Source organism: Marmota marmota, unplaced genomic scaffold (genome assembly GCF_001458135.2).
Source record: "Marmota marmota marmota unplaced genomic scaffold, marMar, whole genome shotgun sequence".
NCBI lineage: Eukaryota > Metazoa > Chordata > Mammalia > Rodentia > Sciuridae > Marmota > Marmota marmota.
The window spans coordinates 16295198-16322122 of NW_025999949.1; the positions used below are offsets into that span (position 1 = coordinate 16295198).

At 38.3% G+C, this 26925-nt stretch overlaps 1 long non-coding RNA gene across 1 annotated transcript in view; it reads left to right on the top strand.

Annotated features, from left to right (window-relative positions):
* Positions 1–5573: 5573 nt before the first annotated feature.
* LOC125616526 overlaps positions 5574–26925 on the top strand; it is a 49299-nt gene continuing 27947 nt past the window's right edge. Inside the window, exons 1-2 of the long non-coding RNA XR_007347167.1 lie at positions 5574–5623; positions 8154–8195. This is a non-coding gene — a long non-coding RNA (uncharacterized LOC125616526). The remainder of the gene's footprint in view (positions 5624–8153; positions 8196–26925) is intronic.

The following is a 26925-nucleotide window of genomic DNA, read 5'->3' on the forward strand; positions in this document are numbered from 1 at the left end:
CTGTGTCCTAGGTTAGAGTCCTTGTCATTGTGGAAAAACAAGCTTCATGCTTTAGAATACATATTTTGGAATTATGCATTAGTATTCTTTTTAATGTCTATATTGGAAGAAATCAACAACAAATTTGGTTTGACACTAACTAGCAAGTAATCTATGCCTCTTAGATAGTGGAGAAGTTACAGAAAGAAGTCAGTGTGCATTACAAATACAGTGAGTAAACCCAATTTTAAAATAGCAACCCTAATCTAACAAGTGCAACTTCCTATAACAAACATATAATAAGTCAATATATATATATAAGCACAGGCATGTAAAACAAGCTTGCCATTATCTTGAAATTGAAGATTATGTTCCATAAAAGAAAACTACAAATCTTTGTATCTAGAAAGCAAAATATTCTTAGAAACCCTTGTTCCACTTTTAGCCAACTTCCCAGACCTCAATTTTATAATATCACTTTATGGAATAGTATAGATTTAATTGTTCAGTATACCTGACTAGTTGTCTTCATTTATCATGCTTTTATGGGAATCAATTGGCAAATACTTTCCAACTGTTTTGTATTTTTATGACAAAATATGATGTCTATTCACAGGACTTTGCAATCTCAAGGGCTTTTCCACCAACAGCTTTCCTTCCACTTGAGAGTTCTTACAAAGTGTCATTGTGATATGTGCTCTGTGGTTTCAGTGGCAATTTTAATCAAGTTTGAATCAAAGTTTGTGCCGCAGTCCGGCTGCAGCAAAATAACCGGGGGGTGACGAATAACTTGTGTACGTTGATACAGCAGGAGTAGGAGCCGTTTATTGCAGGACAGGAGCAGTATTTATACATTCCACACAGCTTATCTAATTAACATAAACTAGATACATCAGTCAACCAATCAGGAATCTCCACACTTAATGGCTCACTTTTGTTACTTCTCAAACCACTCCCTCTGGCATTTTGCCAGGCACCATCCAGACTTGTTTACGAACTCTAACATTCCCCTGGCAAAATGCCAGGTGTTATTTTGACTTGTTTACAGACTCTAACAAGTTTGGTTGGGTTTATGGCTTTCTATTTCTGCATAATCTTTTACTGGACTATTTAAATAGCTTTCTTACTGGTTTCCTTATCTTAAGCTTCACCTTCCTTCAAATCATTCCCCATCGTGACACCAGTGATCTTTCTAATATGCAAATACTGTTTAGTCACTTCAGTGCCATCAATGCCCAGGGGCACCCTGGCTTCAGAGATTGTAAACTATGAGAGATGTACATCATACAGGCAATGCTGTAAATGCTTTTTCTCCTTAGTTGATTTCCTTATTCATATTTGTCTTCAAAGACCACAGGACTTACAGTACACCAAAGTGCAAGCTTAAAAATCTTAGTCTAGTACACAAGCTAAGTTTTCCAATGAGCTGGTCTCTCTTGTGTCATGTCTATCCACTCTCTTCCCTGCTCTTTGGACTGACCTTTCCTATGTTCCTGTCTTTTAAACAACCATATGGATTTGTGTGTCTGTTCTTTACGTAGAATTCCCTCTTGCACTGCCTTCTCTGATAAACTCCTGCTCCTTCCATCTTTCCTCTTTTTGTTCTTTCTGAATTAAAAATGAAATATTTTGGAATATTTCAGACTTTAAAAAGTTACAAAATAGTACAAAAAATTTCCCCTTCATCTAGAGTTACCTGGCTTTCCAGGTGCTAGTCAATGTTATTGTAAAGGTATGAAAGCACAGTTTATCCCAAGCATTTCCTGTCAAAGCATCCAGATAACACCATCTTTCAAACATTTCTAGTCAAATGAATGTCTCAAGAGAAGGAATAACTATTTTTTTTCTGTATTTATTCAAAAAGAGGAGCTACTTTTTTTTCCTTTTGGAAGGCAAGAAAACCCAAAGTAATCAGATATAAAATTGGTTCCTCTGCCTTTTCTTGGCTTCAAACGTTTAAACTACAGTGAATTCTGAAAAATGTGGTTACTTATCAAGAGCAGTGAAGAAAATTGCAAAGCCATCTCTCTTAGTCATCATACCACCTTGTTATATACTCTGATTACCTAAAAGAAAGGTAGACTAAGCTCTTTTAGAAAGAACACTGCTGGATTGAACCATATGAGGTTTCTATTCCTCCAACATACACCTATTTCAGCTCTCAAGTTTGGATTTAGTTACTTCTTCTTTACTCCTCTCTTTCTTTTCTTTTCTTTTCTTTTTTTATTATTAGTTGTTCAAAACATTACAATCCTATCAAACTACTATGTCACACTGTCTTTTAATTATTATTTATTTGTTTCACTAGAGTCTGATCTCTTTGAGAAGATTCGTTATTTGTCTTTTTTGGCAGCACCTATTATGCTGCCTACCAAGTGTAGAAATTTCATGATATTTGTTTGGAAGGGACATTTTGGCATTGAAAAAAGAGGGAAGTCTTCTTGTGCCAGCTTTTGGTTGGGTAGGTTCTGTTGCTCCAAATCTTCTTGGCTGACATAAGTAATTGTAAAAGTTTCAGAGAATTGCTGGTGCGTTTTTGAACTCTATCAAGTGATTAGCACATGTAGCATTAAAAAGACCTCCTGTCCACCCCCAAAGCATCCTGAAATGCTGGCAATTGTCTCTGTTGGAGACTGGGACCATCTAAACTATGAACTTTAGAAGGTTAAAGCACAGGTGTGTTTCATCTGTGGTTTTTGAATTCTTTCTGTTTGAGACTTTTTTCTTAATTAATCCCAAATTTTTAACCAGCGAGGCAAACTTAACACTTTACATAAAATAATAAATAATTAATAAAAGGAAGTAAAAAATGAAGATATTTTTTAACAGAGAAGATTTTTAAAAACTAAATGGGAGAAACAACATGTTTCCTTTTCCATCAACTCTCTCTGAGACTAAGCATCTAGCATGAAGTTCTCTCCCTGGAACACGGTCTCAAGAGGGTCCTGTCTGAAGTCTCAGTTGCTTGGCCAAGTATTGCCCACTGGTGGTCTCTTTACTCTGCAAATATCAGGTCTCTGTGTCTCCCAAGGAGCTTGTTAAAAATACCAAGGTCAGGTGTCTGGCTCACAATGACAAAGAGAAAACCTTAGATGAACATTTCAGTACTTCTGCACTCCAGGTTTCTGATTCTTCCCATCTTTCTAAAGAGAAGAAGAATAATATCTTAGGGTGACTTGATAGTACATCTCTGTGCCTGTTTTCTGTAACCATATAACAGGATACTTTTCCAACCGAACATTTTTGGTGTCTCTTTCCTTTCACTTCTTAACTTTCTCAGTAAGTATGAACACAATTTATGTTCAGTTCTTATCAATTTGATTAATGCTCTGTTGCTGTTGGCATCTGATTTTGGTTATACTACGAGTCTATGGTCTTGGGTGACAAACAGATAAGAATAGAAGAATAGAAGAAAACTACTTTATTTCATCATTTTTGAGATGCACAGCTTTTGAATCTTAAGATCTCCAAAACTGGGATGCATCTTTTCAATTAGTAGCATTTCATAACCTCTTAGTCGTGGCTGCAGTAGCACAGTGGTTGGCAAAATTCAAACATGCATTCAAAGTGTCAGCATAAAACCTGCTGAATGGCTGTCAACAGAATGGGAAAAGAAATCCTGGAGATAGGAGTAGATTCCTCTTTTAACTACTAAAACCCATTTGTTTTTTTCAGCGAATCTGTGATCTTTGAGCCAGAGCCTAAGAAGACTACCTCTACATAATTGTAAAACCATGTTACAGGACCAAAGTACAGGTTTTTGTGATATTATAGGTATTAGGAAACGTTTCATCACCAGCTTCCTCATGAGTGCTTTTCTGGGCACAAAGAATGATTCCATGTGCAAGAACATGGATATCATTGACTTCAACTGGAAAAGTGATGAAGGTTGAGTTTTAAGGAAGTTCTAGAAATACCTTAGTCAATTTATTCCATTTGTACTTTCCTTTTTAAGTTTTATTGGTGTATTATAATGACATTTAATAGTGGGATTTATCATGCCCTATTACTACATGTGCGCAATAAAGACTGACCCTATCCTTTCCCAGTACCATCCCTTCCCCTCCATTTCTCTTTTTATACATACACAAGATAATTGATGAGAACAACTATGTTTAAGATGTGTAAACATCTTTCAATGAATATAAAAATTTCCAGTGATAAGAAGATCTTACGTTAATTAGCCACATTTTTTTTTCTTTCTTAGTGGTAACAATGTAATGGAGTTTCTTAGTCTGGGTCCACCATGGATTTCTTGGAATGAGTTCTGACAATGCTGCTGTTTACTGCTTGCTTGGTATGTGCCAGACACCCTCCTAAGCAGGTCACAAGTATTAACTCATTTAATTCTCATAAGCCCTATGAGATAGGTGCTATTCTATTCTTATTTTACAGAAAATAAATGAAGTCAGAGTTGTGATTCTGACTTTTGGCAACTTTACAGATTTTTGACTCAAGGACTTTCTTTTCTGTGACACTTGGTTTCTCATGTGCAAAATGGGCATCATAAAGTCCACCTCAAAGGACTGTTGTGAAGATTAAATTAGCTGATGTATTTATGTTATACCATGTAGCACGTGAAAAGGGCTTAAAGAAGACTGCAGTTCAACAAGTTAGAAATTCTCTTTTCTTCAGTAATAGAAATAGCAACACAATAGTCAAGTTGCTACACAACTTCTATTATTCTCTTCTACAACAGGATCTTGATTTTGTTCAGATATCTAATACCTCTGCCAGTGGCCTGTGTTCCATAGGGTCAACTAACTGATCAGAACTCTATCAGTGGTCTTTGATTTATTTTTTAGCTCATGATACTGTTCCTCAGGAACCCAGGGCTCAGCCAATCAGATAACCGTAAATCCCCAATAACAAGGAAGTGGCATGGGCATTTGGTCCAATAGGGTATGAAGACATTTGTGGGAGCTTCTGGGAAAGAATATAGATAAATATATATATTCTCTTCTGAATGTTGTGGAGTCTAGCACTGCATCAACCATTTGGCCACCAGCTTGAGGACAAAGCTGGTACATGGTGAGGGACAGAACGAAGAGAGCTACAGAGGAATAGAGCCAGCTGGAGCTACTGAAAAAGTCAACTCTGCAACCCACTCCAACTTTGATTTCCAGGTGTCAGGCCAATCTAATTCCTTGCTATTTAGATGGCTTTGAGTCAAAATTTCTTTTGTCTGTAGCAGAAAGCATCCTACCAGAATAACTAGTTCCAATTACTTTGCTCTTTCCTGCTCCAGGTAATGTTCTAGGCATCGTTATACGTTATATGCATCCTTGCCGCCCCACTATATTTATTTTAAAGCTGAGAAATATAGGTCAAAGGCACAGAATCAGAAAGTGGCACAGAAAAGGTGTGAACTTAAAAGTTCCTTTTCTTTTTGTTTTACGGTGAACTTAACCATATATTCTTGTTCAACTGGTACCCGGTACAATTTTATAAAACTTGTTAACATTTTGTTCATTGTAGCCTATTTTGTGTGAGAAATATCTGCCTGGTTTTGCCTCAATAGTTAATCTAGTTTAAGTATATCTACTTCAACATCTTCCTCCAAACTCACTACTTCCCTTTTCCTTTTGCCCCCAACAGAACTATTTGCGTCTTGGTGAAAGTGATTCCTCCTGCACACAGGCAGGTAAAGAGTGGACTGGTCCAGGGGAGGGGAAATCCCTGAGGTAGAGGTCTGGTGCTAACTCTGAGAGCACAGTGGGAGTGTTAGTCAGACAGGGTTGCTTAACAAATGCTGCAGACTGGGCGGCTTAAATAATGGAAATGCATTCTTCATGATTCTGGAGGCTGGAAATCCAAGGTTAAGGTATCAGCAAACTTCCTCCCCCCCCTCCCCCCCCTTGCCCCAGGCCTCTTTCCTTGGCTTATAAGATGGCCATCTTCCCAACTCTGTCCTCACTTGGCATTTCTCCGTGTGCAAGCATTTTTGCTGTTTCTTCCTCTCCTTATGAGGATATAAAGATGCCGGTTAGATTGGGTTACAGCCCTCCCTAATGGTCTCATTGAACTTTAATTATGACTCTAAAGGCTCTATCCCCAAATGCACTCACCTTGGGGTTAGGAGTCAAACATGAATTCTGGGGGAACATAATTCAGTTCATAATAATGGAGGACAGTGGGGCCCTGGTGAACTGGAGACCAATGGCCCATCCTTCTAAAGAGGGCCCCCATGACTGGCCGCAAGGAAGGAGGACCCAGCATGTCAGGTCTGACTTTTCAGTTCACACTTGGAATACAGATATTTAAGTGAAATATTTTACTTTAAAAAAAAATGTTGCCTAATTAACAAAATACATCTGTGGCTGGATGCCTTTCTGTGACTGGGGATTAAATAGGCAGTAACTCTAGATTTACAATGATGGCTTCTCCTTTTATCATTTTCTTCTCTTCTTTTGCCACCTCTAAGTACTATTTTGCTGGCCGTACTCAGAGAATATTTGAGTTGGACTCAAGTAGTAGCCTAGCCCCAGTGAGCCATGGGTCAGAGGTCACTCAGTTGTCAAGAGTCATCTCCAGAGTCCCTGAATTAAAGTGAGTCAAGTTTTAAGAAGTCAGCTGTTCTTCAACAGACTTATAAACTGTAATCAGTTCCACTTAGATGGAAACATATAGTTATATTTAAGGAATCAATAGCCTCAGTCAATTATTAAAGTAGGTTAATAGCTACTGAGTGTCCAAGGACTAATGCCATGTATGCAGTGATCCATACCCTGCCTTAATTATAATTGGTCTAGGTTCTTAAAGCACAGGGCACTGTCTAGATGAAGTATGCAATGACTCCCTAATGATGAAAAGTAAAGTGTATATACAGGGACAGTGAGAAAGAGCCAAGTGATTAAAAGAGAAAGAAAAAAATAGCTGACCAGAGAAAACGTACTTTCAAAGAATTTTAAGGATGAAAGTGTATCTGCTTAATTTTATCCCAGTTTAGTGGTCTTGGGCTAAGTCCCAGGGCTATAGGGTTTTCAAGTACTAGACATTCAACCAGCTAGGTTTTAGGGAGAACCATCTGGAATATCCAACAAGATATAGTTTGGCAGGCGTCTTAGGCAAGAATGTTTATTGTGATGTTGCAAAGTATGAGAGCAGGCAATTTAAAAAGAACTGAATGCCATGTAATAGGACCTATTAGAATAATGCGAAGTTTAGGACTATGAATTAATTGAGAGAATTGATGAGGGGAACCCTGGGAGACACTATGGTATAAGGTAAGGGCTTCATCAGCAGTAGGGGATGAGCCTTTTATATTTACTTTATTTATTGATTGATTTTTTTGTTTGCTTGTTTCTTTGAACTGGGTCATAAAAAGAGAAGAAAATAACTTCCTTTACTTGATGCACAGAGAGGATCTCAGAAGAAAGATCCAATCTTGCAGTTGGGAGAAAAGGAGCTTCATATATTTTCCAGAAAATCAGAGGCAGAAACCAGATAGATTATTACAAAGTCACTGGGTACAAAGTACAAAACCTCACGTGTACCAAGACCTGACTGCAGGGTAAACACCACTAGACGTGAACATGAACAGCTCCAGAGGAATATCTCCCTTGTGGCAGAAAGAGTAATCCTTCCCAAATATTCCATCTGTTTCCCCATAATTCCCAGATTCCTTACAATTAGTTGGGACCATGTGACTCCTCCTGGTCACTGAAATGAAAGCAAAAAAAAAAAAAAAAAAAAAGGCATATGTATCTCCCACCTGAAGGCAGTAAAATGTATGTACACCTGCCCTGTTCCCTTTGTGGTGGGTGCTGTGTGTGCTACCCAGTCTGCGATTAAGGAGACTGTCATTCCTCTGGCTGCTGGGAGAATTATTTGCTGAAAGGTCTCAGCTGAGTTGCTTCCAGGAGTTGTTCTCAGTAGAAGAAAACAACTACCCCAAAGTCATGCCCTCTGTCTGGAGTCAGTTCTGTCAAATGACTGGTTGAAGTTAAGATAATAAAGACATAGGCCTCTTACCTTAAGGTGAAGCAACTGTGAAAAACTACCATGACCCCAGAACACCCTGTCAGTCTGGCCAAGACATTTGTTGTTAGCGCATCACAGTTCAACAATTCTCTGTGCAATTCATTCCGCTCTCTCCCTCGCAGATATCCCTTCTGAGTTCACTTCCCAATAACCTTCCTGCACACAAGCCTTTATCTCAATCTGTTTTCCAGGTAGCCTGATCTGAGACACTCTTCTTCCTGCTGTTTAGAAAGGTAAGTGTTCCAGACCTTGTAGCTATGAAATGGCAGAGACCATTCATCCGGGTCAGTGAATGGAAAGAGACCATGCAGACCTGCAGTAGGCATCTGAACAAGTGAGAAATAATCCTTTACTGTGTGGAGACACTGAGATTTGGAGTACAACCTAATCTACCTGGACTAAATGCACCGAGTGTCGTTCATGCTGTTGGTCCTCCTGGGGAACTGGTGCCAGCAGCACGGGTCTCGTCTTCAGGCTACTTTCAAAATGACTCCACTGGGCTTTGTCAGCCCCAAGATAAGAGCTCAGAGATTAAGTAAGAGACTCTTTATACACTCAGTTCTGTCCTAAAATTTAATGTGTTTTTGACTGTAGTTTTATCTGAGAATTACATAATGGATCTATTTAATAAATGAGACCACTTAAGGCCAATGGAGTGTAATAGGCCTCCCTTTTTTTTTTTTTCCTGTTCTATGCTGTGTTGTTTCCCCAGATCTATTGACGTGGGAGGACAAGAGAAGAAGAGGAGAGGATTAGAAAAATTGGCCTCCTTATGACTCATGCTTGTGGAGTCTGGCAGTGAGAGTTTTTTCCCTAAGTAATCTGCAAGGAGACCTCTGGAGCCCTATTTGGCAGATAGGAGGTTGTATAAGTTTTCTCTAAATTTCTTCATAGTACTGAACAGAGATCCCTGAGCAGTACAGGTGGGAATTTGTGATTTTTTTAATATCAAATTTGACTATGTATTACATAAGAGAAGAAATAGGAGATATATATAGTCTTATTAGACTATTAGACAGGGATGTATACTTCTCTGCTTTGCCCCACTAGGTAGCCCTAATCCCCTTTAACAGCCCTTTGCTCACACCTAGCTACATTCTCTAGAAATTCCATTTCTTCCCCTTTGGAAAGCATTACCTTTTGTAAGTAGAAGTTTTGGATCCTTTGGTCCTTTGTTCCTCCTTTGTGTTTTTAAACCCCTGAATTTTAGACTTTTTGTAGGTGTGAATGCCCACAGTGGGCAGGTGGGAGGCTCAGGCCCCTAAGCAGATTCTTTGATGCCAGTGCAGTCTTCCCCTGAGAGGCTTATAAATGGCCTCCATGTGAAATGTTTAAAATCAAGCACTTTTTGCACAGGAATAATGATGAAGGCATCGTTCTCCTGTGAATACAACTTGAACTCCACTCCTTGTGAAATAATAGCCCTGGAATTAGGAAGCATTTGATTCCTTTCTGATGACATTGTGAAGTTTTTTTTTTTTTTTTTTTTAATTAGGCACAGTGACTGTCAGCTATTGAAGTAAGTGCTCCCAACTCAAGTTGATTATTTTTTTATGCTCGATTTTTTTCCTTTGATGAGATTTGGAGGAATTCATCATGTTTTAAGAACAGATATGCACATAACAGAGAAAGAGAAACAAATTTGGCTACCCAATCTTCATTTTCCCTTGGCTCTTTAATAAAGTGCAGGAAAAAAAAATTAAGTTCTGTTTACTGAGAAGTTGCAATATACCAAGGAGTTTATATATCTTCTATTATTAAATGGTCATGACGACCCTGTTTAAAGATGGGAAAACCCAAAGATTCATTAATTTTTTTTAAAGATCACACTGTTATTACTAGTACTCAAAACAGCAAGGATTTAAACTTGGGACTCTGTCTCCTCGTATCCAACCCTTTTCATCATTATACCCATTAGTCTCTCTGTAATGAAGTTCAAAATTATCGCAATTGCTCATCCTCTAGAAATTTCCTTGTTGATGTCTACTATAATTAGAATTCCAGGTTGTTTGTGAATGCTAAAATGTATCATTAGAGTTACTCAGATCTGAAGCAACCCACTCTAGAAGACTCTCTAGAATGTCATAAGGCAGATGAATGTATATAGACAGTGGTTTGAGAGAAAAATGTGAACATTCTACCCAGAAAGATATCAACATCATAATAACTTTCATTTATTAAGCTCTTATTATGTGACTGGGACTGTGCCAAGGAGTTCTGATGAATCATCTCATTTAATTCTCAAGACAACCCTAGCAGGCAAAAACTATTATCATTTCCATTTTATACATAGTAAACTAAGACTTGCAGCATTTAATTATCTTGTCCAAAGTCATACAGCTAATGAGTGATCTGGTGTAGTCTGATTATCTTCCATTAACCATAGAAACTTGTGTGGAATAACTGCACAAGGAGTTCAAAGGGAATTTAAAAGTTCTTATTGGATACACAAGAAAGAAAATGAAGGTATTTGTTGGACAAGTAAGAAGAACAAAGTAATTCCAGGAGAGTCCAAGTGTTTTGGATAACGGTAGATGGATAAATGGAGCAATCTGGAACTGCGCTCTCTTCCTTGCACAGGAATTGAATCAGGTCATGGCTCTTCTGACAATCTGCACTATATTTCATGTCAAAAATTAGAAATTAAGTATAAGCAGATGCCCCATTTCATGAACAGAGATTTTTGTTGGATGGATGTGTCTGTTAAAGTTGACTCTTGACTGTGTGACAACCCAGGCCATCTCAGGATCTCCCTGGGAACTGGTCACTGAAATTGCCCAGCAAGGGTGGACCCTTAGCCCTGGTGAGAGAAGATGAAGGCTCCCCCTAATGCTCTACTGCACAACATATCCTAGTTCTTAAACAGAGGGTCAAGAGAGGAAATCAGGACTATACTACTTGTAATATTTGTGTCACTGCACTCCACTAGTGGGTCTCAGCTTTAAAAGTTTAGGAATGCATAACTTGATCGCTTACAATGTGTTAGTCAACTATGGTTGAAATGACATTATATAAAAACCCATCTCAAAATATAACTGCCTTCCAACAATAAACTCCTTATTTCTAGCCCCAGCATCTGTGAATTGGGCTAAATTAGGCTGAACTTCAAGTTGTAGATTAGGGTCTAGATTGGCTCCATGGTCCAGAAGCCACCCGAGCATATACTTCCCAATGGAGAAAGGAGGTAGAAGCACAACCAGGACAAGTTAAATGATGCAAACCCACTTTAAATTCCTATTTATGTCACATCTGCTACCATTGTGTTGGCCAAGGCAAGTCACAAGACCAAGTTTAGAGTCCAGCAGTTGGAAAATATACTACCTACCATGAAGGCATGGAAACATTGTGAGAACTTGGAAACCATCTAGTTAAATCTAACATTTAAAAGATGGGTTGGGGAGAAAATAAATTATCAAGATGAGTGCTGAGAGATGTAATTGAAATCTACCTTGTATACAAGTCAGTTGTTCCTCCCAACTTTATTTTTTTCTTTACTACTAGCTGATGTGTACATAGAAGTTTCACAGGCAGTGTGACTCTCAGAGTCAGTATTTAACTTGACAGTATTCGCACCTGTTGGAAAATCTATTCCAATATAGAAACATTGAGTTATAATGGAATTTCTCAGAAGTGCAGTCCATCCAGGGATTAGATAAGAAGGAGAAAAGCATGTAATTGGGCATTTATCCTTGTCCAAAATCTAGGAAGCTGTGTTGTGCTGACTCAAATAGGGAGTCAGCAGTAATAATTCATATTAGGAAGAAATGAGAGCCATTTTGTAGAGAGTCAGAAACTTGAAACTCAAGGATGAGTTAAAATAAAAAACAGATGGTAGTCAGCAATAGCATTTGCAAGTGTGGACACTGGTGACCACAAAGGTATACTAGGAAAGCACATTTTCTGTCTTGGGAGATGTTTTTTTCTTCCTTAACCTTCATTTGGGGTGTCTCAACATCTTTTATTTGTTGGGTCATTCTTCCCTCTTTCTATTCTGTCCAAGCAACTCCAGCTAAACCTGCACCTCCTCATACTACCTTCAAGTTGGTTTTATTTTTTCTAATCTTCTCTATTTTCTCTGGATTATTCCCACATCTTATTCGTCCTGGTATATTTGATATTCTTCATTGAATTTCTGAAACTGTGATCATGGAATATTTTCATTCAGGGACTACTGACCTAACTCATTATATGACATACTTTGCGATTAATGTTTAATGATACTTTTCTCTGGCTCAATGTCAACTGCAGTTTCTCAGAGTAAATAGCTCATCTTCCCACATTTCTTTGGGACACTCTATTCCTCCTTTTTATTGTCTCCTAGTTGTAGTTTTAAAAAATGTTTTCTGTGTGTTTTAGTCTTACTTAAAATTTATTAAATTATAACTTATATAACTTCTATTTTCTGTTTCTTCCTGCGTACTTAACTCATCCTGATGGGAAAGTGGGGAGAGAGAATTGGGAAGTGGGGGGAGAAAGCGGGGGGAGGGAGGGAGAGAGAGAGAGTGGTGAAAAAAGTTAATGTGTAGACATGTAGAATGGGAAAGAAAGGGAGGAAGAACAGATAAAGGATGGTTGTATGGAAGGAGGGAGAGAGGAGGGGAAGAGGAAAGGAGGGAGAGAGAGAATGAATGGTGGAAGAAAGAGAAATAAACAGAGAATGTATAAGGCAGAGAGGTAGGAAGTCAAGAAAAACTTAGGTATGTGAGAGAAATTGTGTGTGTAAGAGAAATTGCATAGCAGGCCCTGACTACATAGGCCCTTGGTATCTAAAAGATTCACTGTAAAGACCCCTAGACCCCTTGATTGTCATGTGTGAAACATATAATCGGAAGGGAAATTGTAAGGGGAACAGAAAAAATGAGCCCAGAAATTGGAAGAAATTCTGAAAAATTCACAAATTTTGTGAGCATTGGACATGACATAGGTACCCCAGTTAGTTTTTTCTCCCTTATTCCTACAATCCAGTATCGTTAACATCTCTTAAGTTACAACAGTCCAATCATGAATATTTATGACTCAAATATCTGCTAAGAGCTGCCACTCAGTAAATATTCCATCACTGCCACTCAAGTGCCAACAGTGAAAAGCAGTCAACTCTCGTATCTGTAAACTAGATTTGCCAGTTACAGCTGCCACATCACAAGAAGCTTATAAACTCAGATGTCTAAGGCAAATTTTGTTTTCCTGTCTGCTATCTACTGAAAAGACAATACAGATATTCACTTAATAAACTTCAGAATGCTTCCACTATCTTCAGGCAAACCACTCCTTTTTCTAGATGCCCAGTGTGCCTGTAGACCCTACAAATGATTTCACAGGTGGTGGTAGGTCCTGTCCAGGAGTCTGGATGTTGGAAGCAGAGCTCACGTTTATCTTGCCATAGTAGGTGGGTTCCAGCAACTTCGCCCAGCATGGAAGGCAACACATGGATGGATCAGATGCCATCCCAGGTAGTGACTGAGCAGCCTCTCTCCAGGGAGCCATTGGTCTTGCTCCCAAATTCACTGAACATCAACATATTCTTATTTTATTAGTCCTCACCATGTATTTCACCTTATTGCTCTCTTCCTCCAGTTTCTTCCTTGGCTTCTGGGACATGAGTAGACGTCTGTTTCCTTTTTATATTTCTTCATGTTCTCTCAGATTTTCATCCATTCCACTGCATTTGTGGTGTTACTCCATCTTCACTTTACAATATCTGCAGGTGAGTTTCTTCTAATTTTCTAGCATTAACATATATGAAACTACAGCATCTTTATAATTTTCTAGCACAAAATTTCACAGATCACAACTTATGTAATCAATTGACTCATTGGATATCTCAGTGTGGATTTCCCTTAGCAATCTTGCTACCATGTTCCTAACTGAATTTTCCTTCTCTTGTTTCCTCAAGAATGATCCTTCTGTTTGTGATGATGATGTGGTAGATTCTTATATCAGCAAATGTTGCTATTATTGATTAGTTGCCCAGACCTGAATCTGACTCCTATTTGCTTCACATCCTAATACCCCAGCAGCCAGAAATCCTTATATCTCTTCTCTTTAAGTGTCCCTCAAAACATTTTCCCTTCTTTCCATTCTCACCACAGCTTCCATAGGAGGCCATTATTTCTGATAAGAATCCGGAGTACAGCAAGGTTCAACCAGCATCTGCATACTAGCTTTCTGTATTCCATACTCAACTCTGAAGCCAGAATGAGCTTCCTGCTCAATCAGATCACTTCTCCTTCCTCCTTCCAACCTTTCAAGGGCTGTACATTTCCCTTTATGTAAGGGCCAGTCCCTCTGGTGAGATGTATGCACCTCTACTCTGCCTCACTCCTGCTCGCTTCTTGGGGCACATCTTTCACCTCTCTTTTTCTGAACCCACAGGCTGGCCATGCTTCTCTCTCTCTCTCTCTCTCTCTCTTTTCTGGACATGTCTTGTTTCTTTTTGCACTTGGGATTTTGCTCTTGTTCCTTCTGCATGGAATAATCTTGATAACTCCCAATAAACATTTTATGACTGAATTTATCAATTAACACCTCTAAGTAGTCTTGTCCTCCTTTCTTCATTCATTCACACACTTGCTAAATATTTCTTAAGGACCCACACCATGCTAGGAGCTTGTCTTGGTCAGTCTGGGATGCTATAACAACTAACGTAGATTGGGTAGCTTTTTAAACAACTCAATCTCTGACAGTTATGGTGGCAAAAAAGTCCTAGCTCAAAGCACTGGCATACTGTGTCTGGTGAGGTCTCACTTTCTGATTCATAGATGGTCATCTTTTTGCTGCATCTTTACAGGATGGAGAGGTCAGAAAGCTCCTGGGGTCTCTTTATAATGACACTAATCCCATTCTCTAGGGCCTCTCTAGGGGGTGTGCGTGGAGTGCTGGTGGAGTTCGGGCAATAAAGCTTCCTTTTTGACAAGTGCTTTGTGGCGGCTCGGTGATTTGTGCCCAGCCAGACTGCGGCAGGGCCTGCTCTCATAATCTAATCACACCCCAAACTCTACCTTCTAATTCCATCGATCACATTCAGAGTTAGGATTTCAATATATGAATTTAGTGATACACAAATAATCTTTTTAATAGTAGAGATACCATACTAAATGTCTGAGCACTGTGTTTGGTGGTGGCCCCTAAGATGTCTCATAGCACCCAAACTTAACTGTATATACTTGTCATGTTGTATTGTATTTGCCCTTTATCTAAATGTTCCCTCTGCCTTGAGTACTCTTCAGAAAAAAACTAATTTCTTTCTTATTTGTTATTTTTGTTGCAACACCAAGCTTAGTGCCAAGTAGCTTCTGAAAATATTTCTGCACTGAATGTGAATAGACCATTTCTTCTTCACTCCTAGAACACAGAAACAGGTAGTAGAATATGTTCACAATTAATATGAAAATGTATTTTTTTCTTTTTCTTTTCTATTTTTTCAATGAGGCTGTTAGGGGCCTGTTCATCTCAGCAGGAGCCTGAACACCTGCCCCTGAGGTAAACCGTGGCAATTCTTCCAGCTCCTCTTGGTGTGACTTCTCTAGCATTGACGTGTCCGAGACACAGAAAGCCAAAGCCCTCTTAATATACCCCATGTCTTATTGTAGTTGATCTTGAAAGAGGCATGGCCAAAGCCAACTTCAGGGCAAGGGCATGAGTAACTGTGCCCATCAACAATGGCAATATGGTCTCCTGCACAGAATTTCTCTTATACTTTTCAGAAGCCTTTTATTTGATTTCGCTAAATATCCTGGTTCCCAGGGGAAAAGCCTGATTCACAGCCAGATTTCAGTTTCTATCCTGTCTCCTCGGCTGATCTTGGCATTGTACCAGCAAGCATATGGTAAAACTCAATAAATATCTGTGTATTGAATTATCTTGGTGGTAAGGGAAAGGAACCCTGCAGAGCCACACAAAGCCACATGGGTCAGGAGCTTTGTTCATCTTTAATCGGTTCAGAACTCTTGGGACTAGAAATAGGGTGGATACACACTGGCTAAAAAAAAAAATCACCTGTTTCACTTCTGTGTTTCTCTCATTGTCTTTTTTCCTCTCTACCTCTCACCACACAGACAAATCTTATAAGTTAATAGCATGAAGGTATTTCTATGTGCTATGTGAGACAGTTCAGTTGACTTAGACTTTGGTGGCAGTTTCGGGTGGTTCAGGTGCTCACACACTGTGTGCTGAAGAGTGTGAGTGAATGCACGCAGGGTTCTCACCATGATTCTCAGACAAGCTATGGTGTTCAAAGAAACATGAAAGAGGAAGGAATCCCACCATGTCTTTTCCTCATTTACTGTCCTGTATTAGTCAATCGCTTATGGTGAAAATGGTGACATGGAAAGATTGAAGAAGAGAGGGTAATTCTTTTTTTTTTTTTTTTGTGGTGCTGGGGATTGAACCTGGGGCCTTGTGCATATGAGGTAAGCATTCTACCAACAGAGCTATATCCCCAGCCCATCTTTTTTTTTTTTAAATTTTCAGTTTCCTTACACATCCTTCATCACCAGTGAGCTGAGGGGAAATGGAATTGCAACAAGAAGTGAAATAAAACATTGAGCTAGTTTGGGGCAGTGTTTTTATTAGTGTAGTAAGACTGGAATACTTGTATGAGTTATGAAAGAAGAATTGGGTGATTTCAGTGATTCCTCCGATGAGCTAACTGCTCTTATATTTGCATTTAACTGTCATTGCATGATTTAAATAGTTAAAGTCATGCTAATAATTTCACTGTTTATTTTTCTTTACTTAGAAGACACTGAACAGCAAATTAAAATACACAATGAATGACAAGGTGAGACTGAAGACATGGAAGGAAGAGAGAGCTTTATATCTCTAGATTTTAACTTGTGCCCTTTTTCTTGGTCTTTTAAACAAGAAGTCCCATTTTCATTTTGCAGTGGATCCAGAAAATTATGTAGTGGGCCCTCACTGCCAGATTGAGGTTGTGAACACTCATTCATTTGATGAATACAAACTTGGTACTCATTAGCACTCAGGTCTAAGGAGATAGGTTAGATAAAGAAGGAAAGATGCAATTACAGTGTAGAAAATATGAAGCTGAACTTGGAGAGGGGCCCTTAAGGTGATATTCTGGTATCTGGGAGGCCCAGAGGTAGGGCTTCCATGGACACTGCCCAAGCATGGCTTCAGTATAACATCTCTAGCATTGAAGTGCATACTCTATGCTTGGGACTGGGAGGAGAGACAACTTACTGGAACAATCCGCATTTTTCACAAGCTTTGTGGCTTATTCTGGGTTCTTCTCTGCTCTTAGTATTGCTTATATTCCCCTGTGTTAGCTAGAAGAGTTAGCAGCAAGGTTTTGTCCCTTCTAGTTCCTTCTAATCTATCCTTTCCAGAGGCCAATAGAATTAAGCCCTAACAACCAGGGTCTTTAAAAAGACAGAGCTCTGCTACCTTGAGCTTGTAGACACATTTATCTTTCCAGTTGGTCATGAGGTAAGGCACTCTCACAGCCCAGGTATCCTCCTTCTCTTTGAATGACAATAGCTCATGACAACTGTCTGTAACTCCTCTTAGACTATGACTTGACTGGAACTTCAGCAGTTTATTTAAAAGCAAAATCCAGGGAGTTGAGATGGGGTTTGAAGCTTCAACCAAAAAGACAAATGCTCCCACGTTTGCTCCTGGTTCTTGTCAGCTCTTTCTCTTCCCTTCTTCTCAGTGGTCTCTACCTGCCAAAGTAGCTGCATCACATAAAGGAACTTGTATCCTATTGGCTTATATACTTGTGAGGTTTGGTCATTGCTGGTGGTGGTGGGGGGAGTCTATTTTTTATTTGTTCAACTGTTCTCCCATTAAAAATAATGGTGAGTAACACTAGGAACTAACACTTGAGGACTGTATTTTTTTATTAGAAAAATGTTTTTATTTTTTCTGAAAATGGCACTTGTATGGCATACACTTGTTATTCATTCTGCCCTCCTCATCTCCCAAACCCTGTTAATCACAAAGTGAATTAAACAAAAAGCAACAAGAACCTTGTACAAATGCCATTCCTTGGGATAGTGAGATGATCAAAGCTGCTCAATAAGGCTTTTATAAAACCCGTGACCTCATTCATTCATTCAGTCACATATGCAGTATTTGCTGGGGGTCCTCGACTTGCTAGGCAGGAAGGAGGGTACTTGATGTGAAGTTGCAACAGGTCTGGTTTCATGGAGCTCCAGCTCAGAGTCTAGTGGGAGATGCACAGTTTTTCAACTGACCATAAACTCATACATTTGCAACCCAAGCTTGTTCCTATGAGGTAAATGTCTAAAAAAAAACCAAACAAACAAAACAAACAAACAAACAAAAAAAAAACCCACCCTGTATGTATCATCAAAAGAACAGGAAGTTGGACACAGTTTGAAAAAGAGTTTGGGGACATCTTTTTGCTGAGTCTGCTGAGCTGAAGTGCTGAGCTGTTGTAGAGGGAGCAAGTGCTCCTGTTTTCACGTTTTCTTGCTGATGTTCTTGGCCTCACTCTCTCATTAGCTCCTTCATGCCAGTTCCTGTGGGCAGAGTGGTGGCCCCGGAATCTGAAAAGGAGAAAGGGCTGTCTTGTTGCTATAGTCTCTCTTTTGCACTGTTGGGTTGGGCTTTTCCTCTCTGGGGGTGTGACTGAGGAGCGCTCACCTGCCCTGCAGCAGTGCAAGATTTGGGAGAGGCGTCGGTGCCGTCATCCATGTGTGTGACAGACATTACAATTCAACAGAGGTCTGTGTTCTTGTTGCACTTAGACAAATGAGTCTTACAGAATGTCTAGGTTGCTTCTAAATGGTTGGTATCTTGCCATCCCATCTTTCACATTTCTGCCTTGCTTGGTAATTGGAACACAATTGGTTCCATCCCAGATTATATACATTTAAAAATGATATAATATATAGGTTTGGGGCAAATGAATGCTTCTGATGCTTTGGTGCTGACCCTGATTTAAGATTTTTACTTTTAAATTAAGGAAGTTTCTTCTCCCAGATTTGCAAATGAGGCTAATCCACAATTCTGACTTTCTTGGAGCTCATTCACAAATAAGTTACTAAATGAATAGTGTCAAGTATTTGGCACCTGCTTGGTAAAGAAATAACAACTACCATTTGGAACCCTCTTCACTATTGTAGCATTATTATAAAAGAAAGGTCATCACTGTCAGGAAGCCTAGTGGGGACCATGGGTAGAAAGGCTGTGCAAGATGAGGGAGGGGTACATTGCGCTGTGAGTACTGTCAGGTGTTTCTGAGGATTATTTCAACTCCATATTCCACTTGTCCTTGAAGCTTGTAGTTCTCTTACCTCATTCTCATACACAAACCCACAGAGTCCTGAGTCATCTGTCCCTCTTTGCTTTATTAGTGCCTTTGGGAGCTGGAGATGCTGAGAAGTCTGATGGCTCCTGTCTCTTGGGAGCTCATATGGTAATGAGGAGGCAGAGAAGTTAAAAAAAAAAAATGAACAGAGTCAACCCCACACTTCCCTTCATGGATTCTCAGTCTACAAAAGGAAGAAAACTATTAAATAATACTTAATAATAAAAGTATTAAATTTAAAAATTATATAATATTGATGAAGCTAAGTAAAAGGGAAGAAGAGAGGGAAAAATATGGAGATCTAATTTAAAATTAGGGAATCTGGTCCACAATGACCTCTCTGGAAAAGGATTTAAGTTGAGAATGGCCTAATCTTTGTGTAAACATGCTTTGTGGGAAGAGTTTTTCCTCCAGATATTTCAATAATTTTATCAAACATAAGGCTATGAATATGCTTGCTGATCAATCAGGATAACTCAAAGACCCATGTTACAGTTTAAATCTCATGTGTTAGACAACTAAAGAATTTTCAGAAATGAAAAGATTAGATTTTGAGAGTTCTAGCCTAACCAGAGAGTTGTAACCTAATCTGGGCAGTAAGTAGGACTAACCGTAGGTGTAAGGTGTAGTTGGAGGAAGTAGGTCACTAGGGATACGCCTTTGGTGTTTATACTTTGTCCTTGGTGAGTGGAGCTCTGTCTGCTTCCTGACTCTTGTGTCCTGAGATGCTTTCCTCTGTTTGCCCTTCCATAGATGTTCTGCCTCATCTGTAGCCCAGAGCTATGGAGTTGGCCAACAATGGGCTGAACCTCTGAAACTGTGAGCCCCAGGTACACTTTACCTCCCCTAGTTCTTGTCAGGTATTTTGGTCACAGTGATGCAAAACTGATAAGATGACCCACTCCCTTTGTCCAGCTATTGTGGAAAAGTGGGAATGTTGAAACACTCCATTCAAAACCTCTGATATAGTATCACCTGTCCTACTTTAACCAGACGGTCCAGAGAGAGTGTGACTTCCTCCTCTCTGCAAATGTGTGTCAGGGATAGACTGCTGCCAGATATACTACAGGAATGTTAAATGCTCAATAACATTCTTTGAGAAGAGTTAATGGCATATAATAACCAAAAAAGAAACAGAGTGGCTATGTATTTGATATATAATTTTGATTTTATGTCCCAACTTCTGTTGGGATCCACATATATCTCCGATTGCTGAAGGCCTTATGGTCACCTCTAAGTCCCAATGCTTGGATATAATAGATGTTCAATTACGGCTCATCTCTTTTAATTCTGCTTTATTTTCATTTCCACACATTTCTCTTCCTAGCTACAAATGATTACTTAGAGATCTGGTGAGTGGCGAGGAACCTATAGAGGCATCCAGCCCAAGGGGTTATGAATTGTGTTTTGAGTCTTCTCAGGGATCCATGGAGGACTATCAGGGGGATGAGTAGATAGATGGATTGAGTAATCCTCAACTGCAAAGCCCAGTGGTGCCATTTTTGTACAATGAATTCATCTGAGGGTACATATAAATGTTTTTTTTTAAATGTCCCCTGATAATTATGTTTAAATACCACAAAGAGTTCTCTTTGTTTTCTGGAAGAACAAGCTGATCACCAGAGAGTATTGTTGGGCTCAGGGCTGCATGGAATGCAGAGTCACACCTCTGTGTAGGTCTCTAGGCTCACAGTCCAACACCCGTGGAGCTCTGTTCTCAAAATGTTCTGTCTCTGGCTTTCACTTCTCCTCAGGGAAAGCTACCTTGCTAGTGAAATTTCGCCCTGGGAACATCACGGTTAAGAATTTCTGATTCTATTCATTTAGGATTAGATGCTCACAGTTGGCTGGATTCCCTAAAACACTGTGCTGAACACAGAAATAATTGAGAAATGCTTCCAGACATAAAATGACAGAAAGTATGGGCCAAGTTGAAGTTGAGATTCAGCTCAGAAAAAGTGCAGCACACAACCTGGGGAGAGGATATCTACAACAGACACTAAGTGGGTGAGACAAATCCTGGAAAGCTCCCTGCAAGACTGGTAGGGGAGGAGTGGGCAGAAAAGCAGATTTGATTTTGTAATGGTATCTAGTAACAGAAAATAAACAGACTGCTTGGGATGGGGCACAAAAATTATGGAGTCACAGCATGTGGAGAAGATTGTCCTTCTGTTCTTTGGTAATACTGTTTTTAGAGAAAAACCTATTCCATTTTGTAGCTCAGCAGCAGAAGGATAGAGATGAATTGAAGGAGGCTCCGAGCAGAGGAATGAATGAGATAGATAATTGGCTTCTGGGGGAAGAGGTGATAACGGATAATACTGTTGAGGGACTCTCATAATAGTTTCCCATTACAATGCTAGAAACCAGAGACACCAAGTGGGGAGTGAAATTACTTGGGTGCACAGAGATTTAGTGGGAAATGATTGCATATGGTTAAGGATATCAGAAAATACATAAAACTGGAGGGAAACTTCTAGCAGAGAATCAATTTATCAGCAAATTGAGTTACAATGCTAGAAGCAGGAGCAACTTAATAAAAAGTATAAGATATGTATCTTTTCTCATAAACTTTCAGCTATGGAATGCTTACAGCCAAATACCAACCCTTATTCTTGAACAACCTTTGTTCTCTCCTGATGGTCTTTGCCCCCACAGTTTCTTTTGTCTAGATTAGTCATTATCTATTTCTCCTCCCTCCCACCCAGTATCTTTGAATGGCTGGCTTCATATTATTCAGGTCTCCTGTTTTCCCTACAATGTCACCTCCCCCTGTTTCAAAATGAGGCTTTGATTTTATTTATTGAGTTTTAGAGGTCTTGCTAAGGAAGTTGGTGCCTCTGCCAATATGTTGGAGTTTTAACCCCACATTTTCTTCTAGCAGTTGCAAAGTTTCTGGTCTAATTCCTAGTCAATGGGTGGGATGACATCAAATTAAAAAGCTTCTGCACAACAAAGGAAACAATTAAGATAGTGAAGAGAGAGCCTATAGAATGGGAGAGAATCTTTGCCAGCTACACCTCCAACAGTGGATTAATATCCAGAATATATAAAGAACTCAAAAAACCTTATCCCAATAAAACAAATGACCCAAATAATAATGGGCAGAAGACCCTAAATAGTCATTCCCCCAAGAAGAAATACAAATGGCCAACAAATATACAAAAAAATGTTCCACATCTCTAGCTATCAGGGAAATGCAAATCAAAGCTACTTTGAGATTTTATCTCATTCTAATTAGAATAGCAATCATCAAGAATCCAAATAATAAATGCTGGAGAAGACATGATGAGTAAAATTGTAGATCGTGTATTGTTGGTGGGATGGCAAATTAGTACAACCACTTTGGAAAGCAGCATGGAGATTCCTCAAAAGACTAGGAATGGAACCACCCAGCTACCCCACTCTTGGTACTTACCCAAGAACTAAAATCAGTGTACTATAGAAATACAGGCACATCGGTGTTTATAGCTGTGCATTCACAATTGAAACGTTATGAACCAGCCCAGGTGCCTGTGAACAGATGAAATGGATAAAGAAAATGTGACACATACACACAATGAGGTTTTATGCAGTCATAAAGAGGAATAAAATTATGGCATTTTCTGGCAAATGGATGGAACTAGAGAACATCATGCCAAGTGAAATAAGACTCAGAAATTTAAGGGTTGGATGTTTTCTCTCATAATGTAGAAGCTATAGCAAAATGATGGGAAAGGGAGGGAGGGAGGGAGGGAGGAATTCCATAAAAATAGAAAAGAGATCAGTAGAGTAGAGGAAAGGGAACAGGAGGAGGGGAAAGGGAGAAAAAAGGAAGTACTGGGAATTGAAATGGAGCAAATTATAATCCATAAATATATGATTATGTTAAAATGAACCACACTATTTTGTATACCTATAATTCACTAGTAAAAACATTTTTAAAAATTCTGAAACAAATAAGGCATTTGAATGCTTAGTAATTTGACAAATCACACCATGTCTTGCTGTAGAATCCAAACCCCCAGTATCTAAACTGCTTTACTCAATAAGAAATAGACCTTTCAATTAAAGAAAATATAGTTTACTTGATATCAGGGGGAGAAGTAATAACTTCCCATTTTAAGTCTAGGAAAAGTCAAACAAGATGTAAGAGAAGACCTGGTAACCACAGTGATTATTTGGGCTATCTTAAAGAAGGCTTCATGATGAAAATAGATGGAAACTCGTAAGAGAATGTAAGATAGACAGACTTTGTATAAACTTTGCAAAATAATTGTAAATAGTTATCATCACTTTTTTCCAGCTTTTGTTTTATTTTTCATTTGTTCTTTTTAGATATACATGACAGTAGAGTATTTTGACATACATACACATGGAGTATAACTTATTCTAATTAGGATCCCATTCTTGATGTGGATTTCCACTGATGGTGTATTCATATGTGAACATAGGAAAGTTATATCATATTCATTCTGTCTTTCCTATTCCCTTTCCCTCCTTCTCCTTCATTCCGCTTTGTCTAATCCAGTGAACTTCCATTCTTCTCCTCCCCACTCGTGTTGTGTGTTAGCATCCACATATTAAAGAGAACATTTGATCTTGTTTTTTTTTTTTTAGGTTGGCTTATTTCACTTAGTATGATAGTCTCCAGTCCCATCCACTTATCAACAAATGCCATAATTTCATTATTCCATAGGGATAAGTAATATTACATTGTGTATATACATCACATTTTCTTTATCCATTTATCTGTTGAAGGGCACTAGAAAACTTTTAGAACTCATAAATGAATTCAGCAGAGTAGCAGGATATAAAATCAACACCCATAAATCAATTGCATTTCTATACGCCAGTGATCAATCAGCTGAAAGAGAAATTAGGAAAACTATCCCATTCACAACAGCTTCAAAAAAAAATAGTTGAGAATCAATTTAACCAAAGATGCTAAAGATTTCTATGATGAAAACTTTAGAACACTATAGAAAGAAATTGAAGAAGACCTTAGAAGATGGAAAGGTCCCATGTTCTTGGATAGGCAGAAATAATATTATCAAAATGGCCATACTACCAAAAGTCCTATATATATTGAATGTAATTCCTATTAAAATCCCAATGATATTTTTCATAGAAATAGTAAAAGCAGTCCTAAAATTCATTTGGAAGGATAAAAGGATCAGAATAGCCAAAACAATTCTTAGTGAGAAAAGTGATGCAGGAGGCATCACAAAACCAGACCTTAAATTATACTACAGATCTGTAATAACAACAACCACAAAAAAGCATGTCATTCACATCAAAATAGACATAAAGACCAATAGTAGACCTTAAATTACAATACATTGCTATACTAACAAACAAAAGCATGGTATTCACACCAAAACAGATATGAAGATAAATGGAATTGAATAGAAAACATAGAGGAAAAACCCACATAAATACAGGTATCTCATTCTAAACAAAGGCACTATAAACATACATTGGAGAAAAGATAGCCTCATCAACAAATGGTGCTGGGAAAACTGGAAATCCATATGTAGCAGAATGAAATTTAATTATCATCAATCTTATGAGTGATGAATCTTACTTACCAACTAAAGCTCCTATTAATAAACTAATAAATCAGAATACTGTTATCATCAAAGGATATTATTTTTATTATTTGGTTTGGAACCAACATTGAACTAAGTGCTTTCATGCTTAGTCTCATCTAATCTTATTTATTTATTTATTTACTTTTATTTTTTTTTTTATCTCACCTAATCTTGACTGCAACCTTGTACTGTTTTTATATGTCCATTTTATAGATGAGGGGGCTGTGGTTTGGAGAGATTGAATGACTTCCTGAAGGTCACACTCCTAGTAAATAATGGAAACAAGATATGATTTGGTCAATATAAAGGCAATATACTCATCAGAAAAACCCTACAGGCTTTCAGTGCATATTGGCGATCATTTTGTAAGAATATAAAATAATTATTATTTATTATTTGCTTGCTCTATCTGAGCTATTCTACTATAGATTTTTATGTATTTATGGGATTCTTTATGTAGACATTATCTATACTTGCATAGTTTTAGTGGATGGGTATTGTCACCAGTTAATAGATAAGGAATTAAAGGATGTAGGCTGAGTGTCTTGAGAGGTCTCTCAGTGGGAAAGATACAGGTGAATTGTGCTCTTTCAATTGTCTCTCCTTCCCTCATAAAAAATATTTTTAGCATCTTTCTGCAGGTGGAGGGAGCCCAGATCTTATTCTCTAAGCACATTCTAACTTTCTTCCCCAACTCCTCTTTGAAGCTTTCAGTCCTCAACATAGAAATGCCCTCACTCTAGAGTTTCATGCTTTCCCCCCACTGTCCCACCAGGCAGGCAATGGGACATTTATTTGTACTGGAAGCAAGAAGCTGTTTTGGGCACTGGGGGCACTTGGGGATACTCTATGGTGAGCAGATAAGTGGGTCCTGAAATAGTGTTGCTTCTGTTCTTATAATTGTGAAGTCCATTTCTTCTGCTTTAGAATTTAGTCAAATCTCTAAAATCTAAAACAGCTCATGCCTTTTCATGGTAGATGCTCACTATCAAGATTTGTATAAGGAATGATTGAAGAAACCTAACCCAGATTAGGCTTGTTTTTCTATTTCTCTAGATGGAGTAATTTAGGTAATTTCATTAAATTGTTACAGGTGCCATTTTACAGTCTTCTAATGCATCAATAATAACTGTCTTCTGAGCCCCTCTTAATAGCTATTATGTTATTTTGTGTAATTTCCCAGAATGAGGCTAATCCTTTATGTATATCAAAAAACTGAAAGAGTGGATAAATCAAAGAGTGCATAGAAGAATGGTGAATGAAAGATAAGTATTGATGTAAGTTCTTGAATATTAGACTTTAAATAAACTCTCCTTTAAATTAAAAGATATTATTTTAACCTCCTTCCCTACCTTCAAACCCATATGCCTGTAGGACAGAAAGATATGAAAAAATGTGTGCTTACTTTGGTGGACACTTCGAGTAAAGGGTATGCATCTTTCTAGAGCATCATAATTGAATTTGATCTCACAGACCAAAATATGATCCACAAATAAGGGGTTCAGTGGAGAAATAATTTGGGGTTCTTGCACACAGTATCTCCCTCTGAGAGCATCTCAGTGTACATTAATACAAATTTAAGTCCAAAAGAAAAGACAAGAAAGCCATTCAACTCAAAATTATCTCAGGTATATTTACAAAATTCCCATTACCAGCCATTGAACACACTTAGGAAAAATGCAATTTTAGAGTGATAGATTTTGAAAAAAACATTTCCCTTTATTTGGATATATGCTATCTGTGAACACAGGCTTGCTATATTGTGTTCTACCTAGATATTACGTCATGGTTGAGTTGTGGGATTTCAGACTGGATCCCAATTTAAGATTAAATCATTAAGATTAAAAAAAAAATCTTCTAACTTTTGTAGTCATATACCTGTCTCCAAAGGATTCATGCAAACCCCTTCAGCCTGTGTCTCTTGTTGACTCTGTTTTCCTATCCCATGGTATGAAATGATTTTTTATTTTAATTAATTTGTCTTAAATATGTCTGTTTGTGTCTAAGGCGCATTTTTTAAATAAAATAAATGAGTTACCTAAATAATCTATCATTATTTAAATTTTCATTATAGCATACATTTATTTCTTTTTA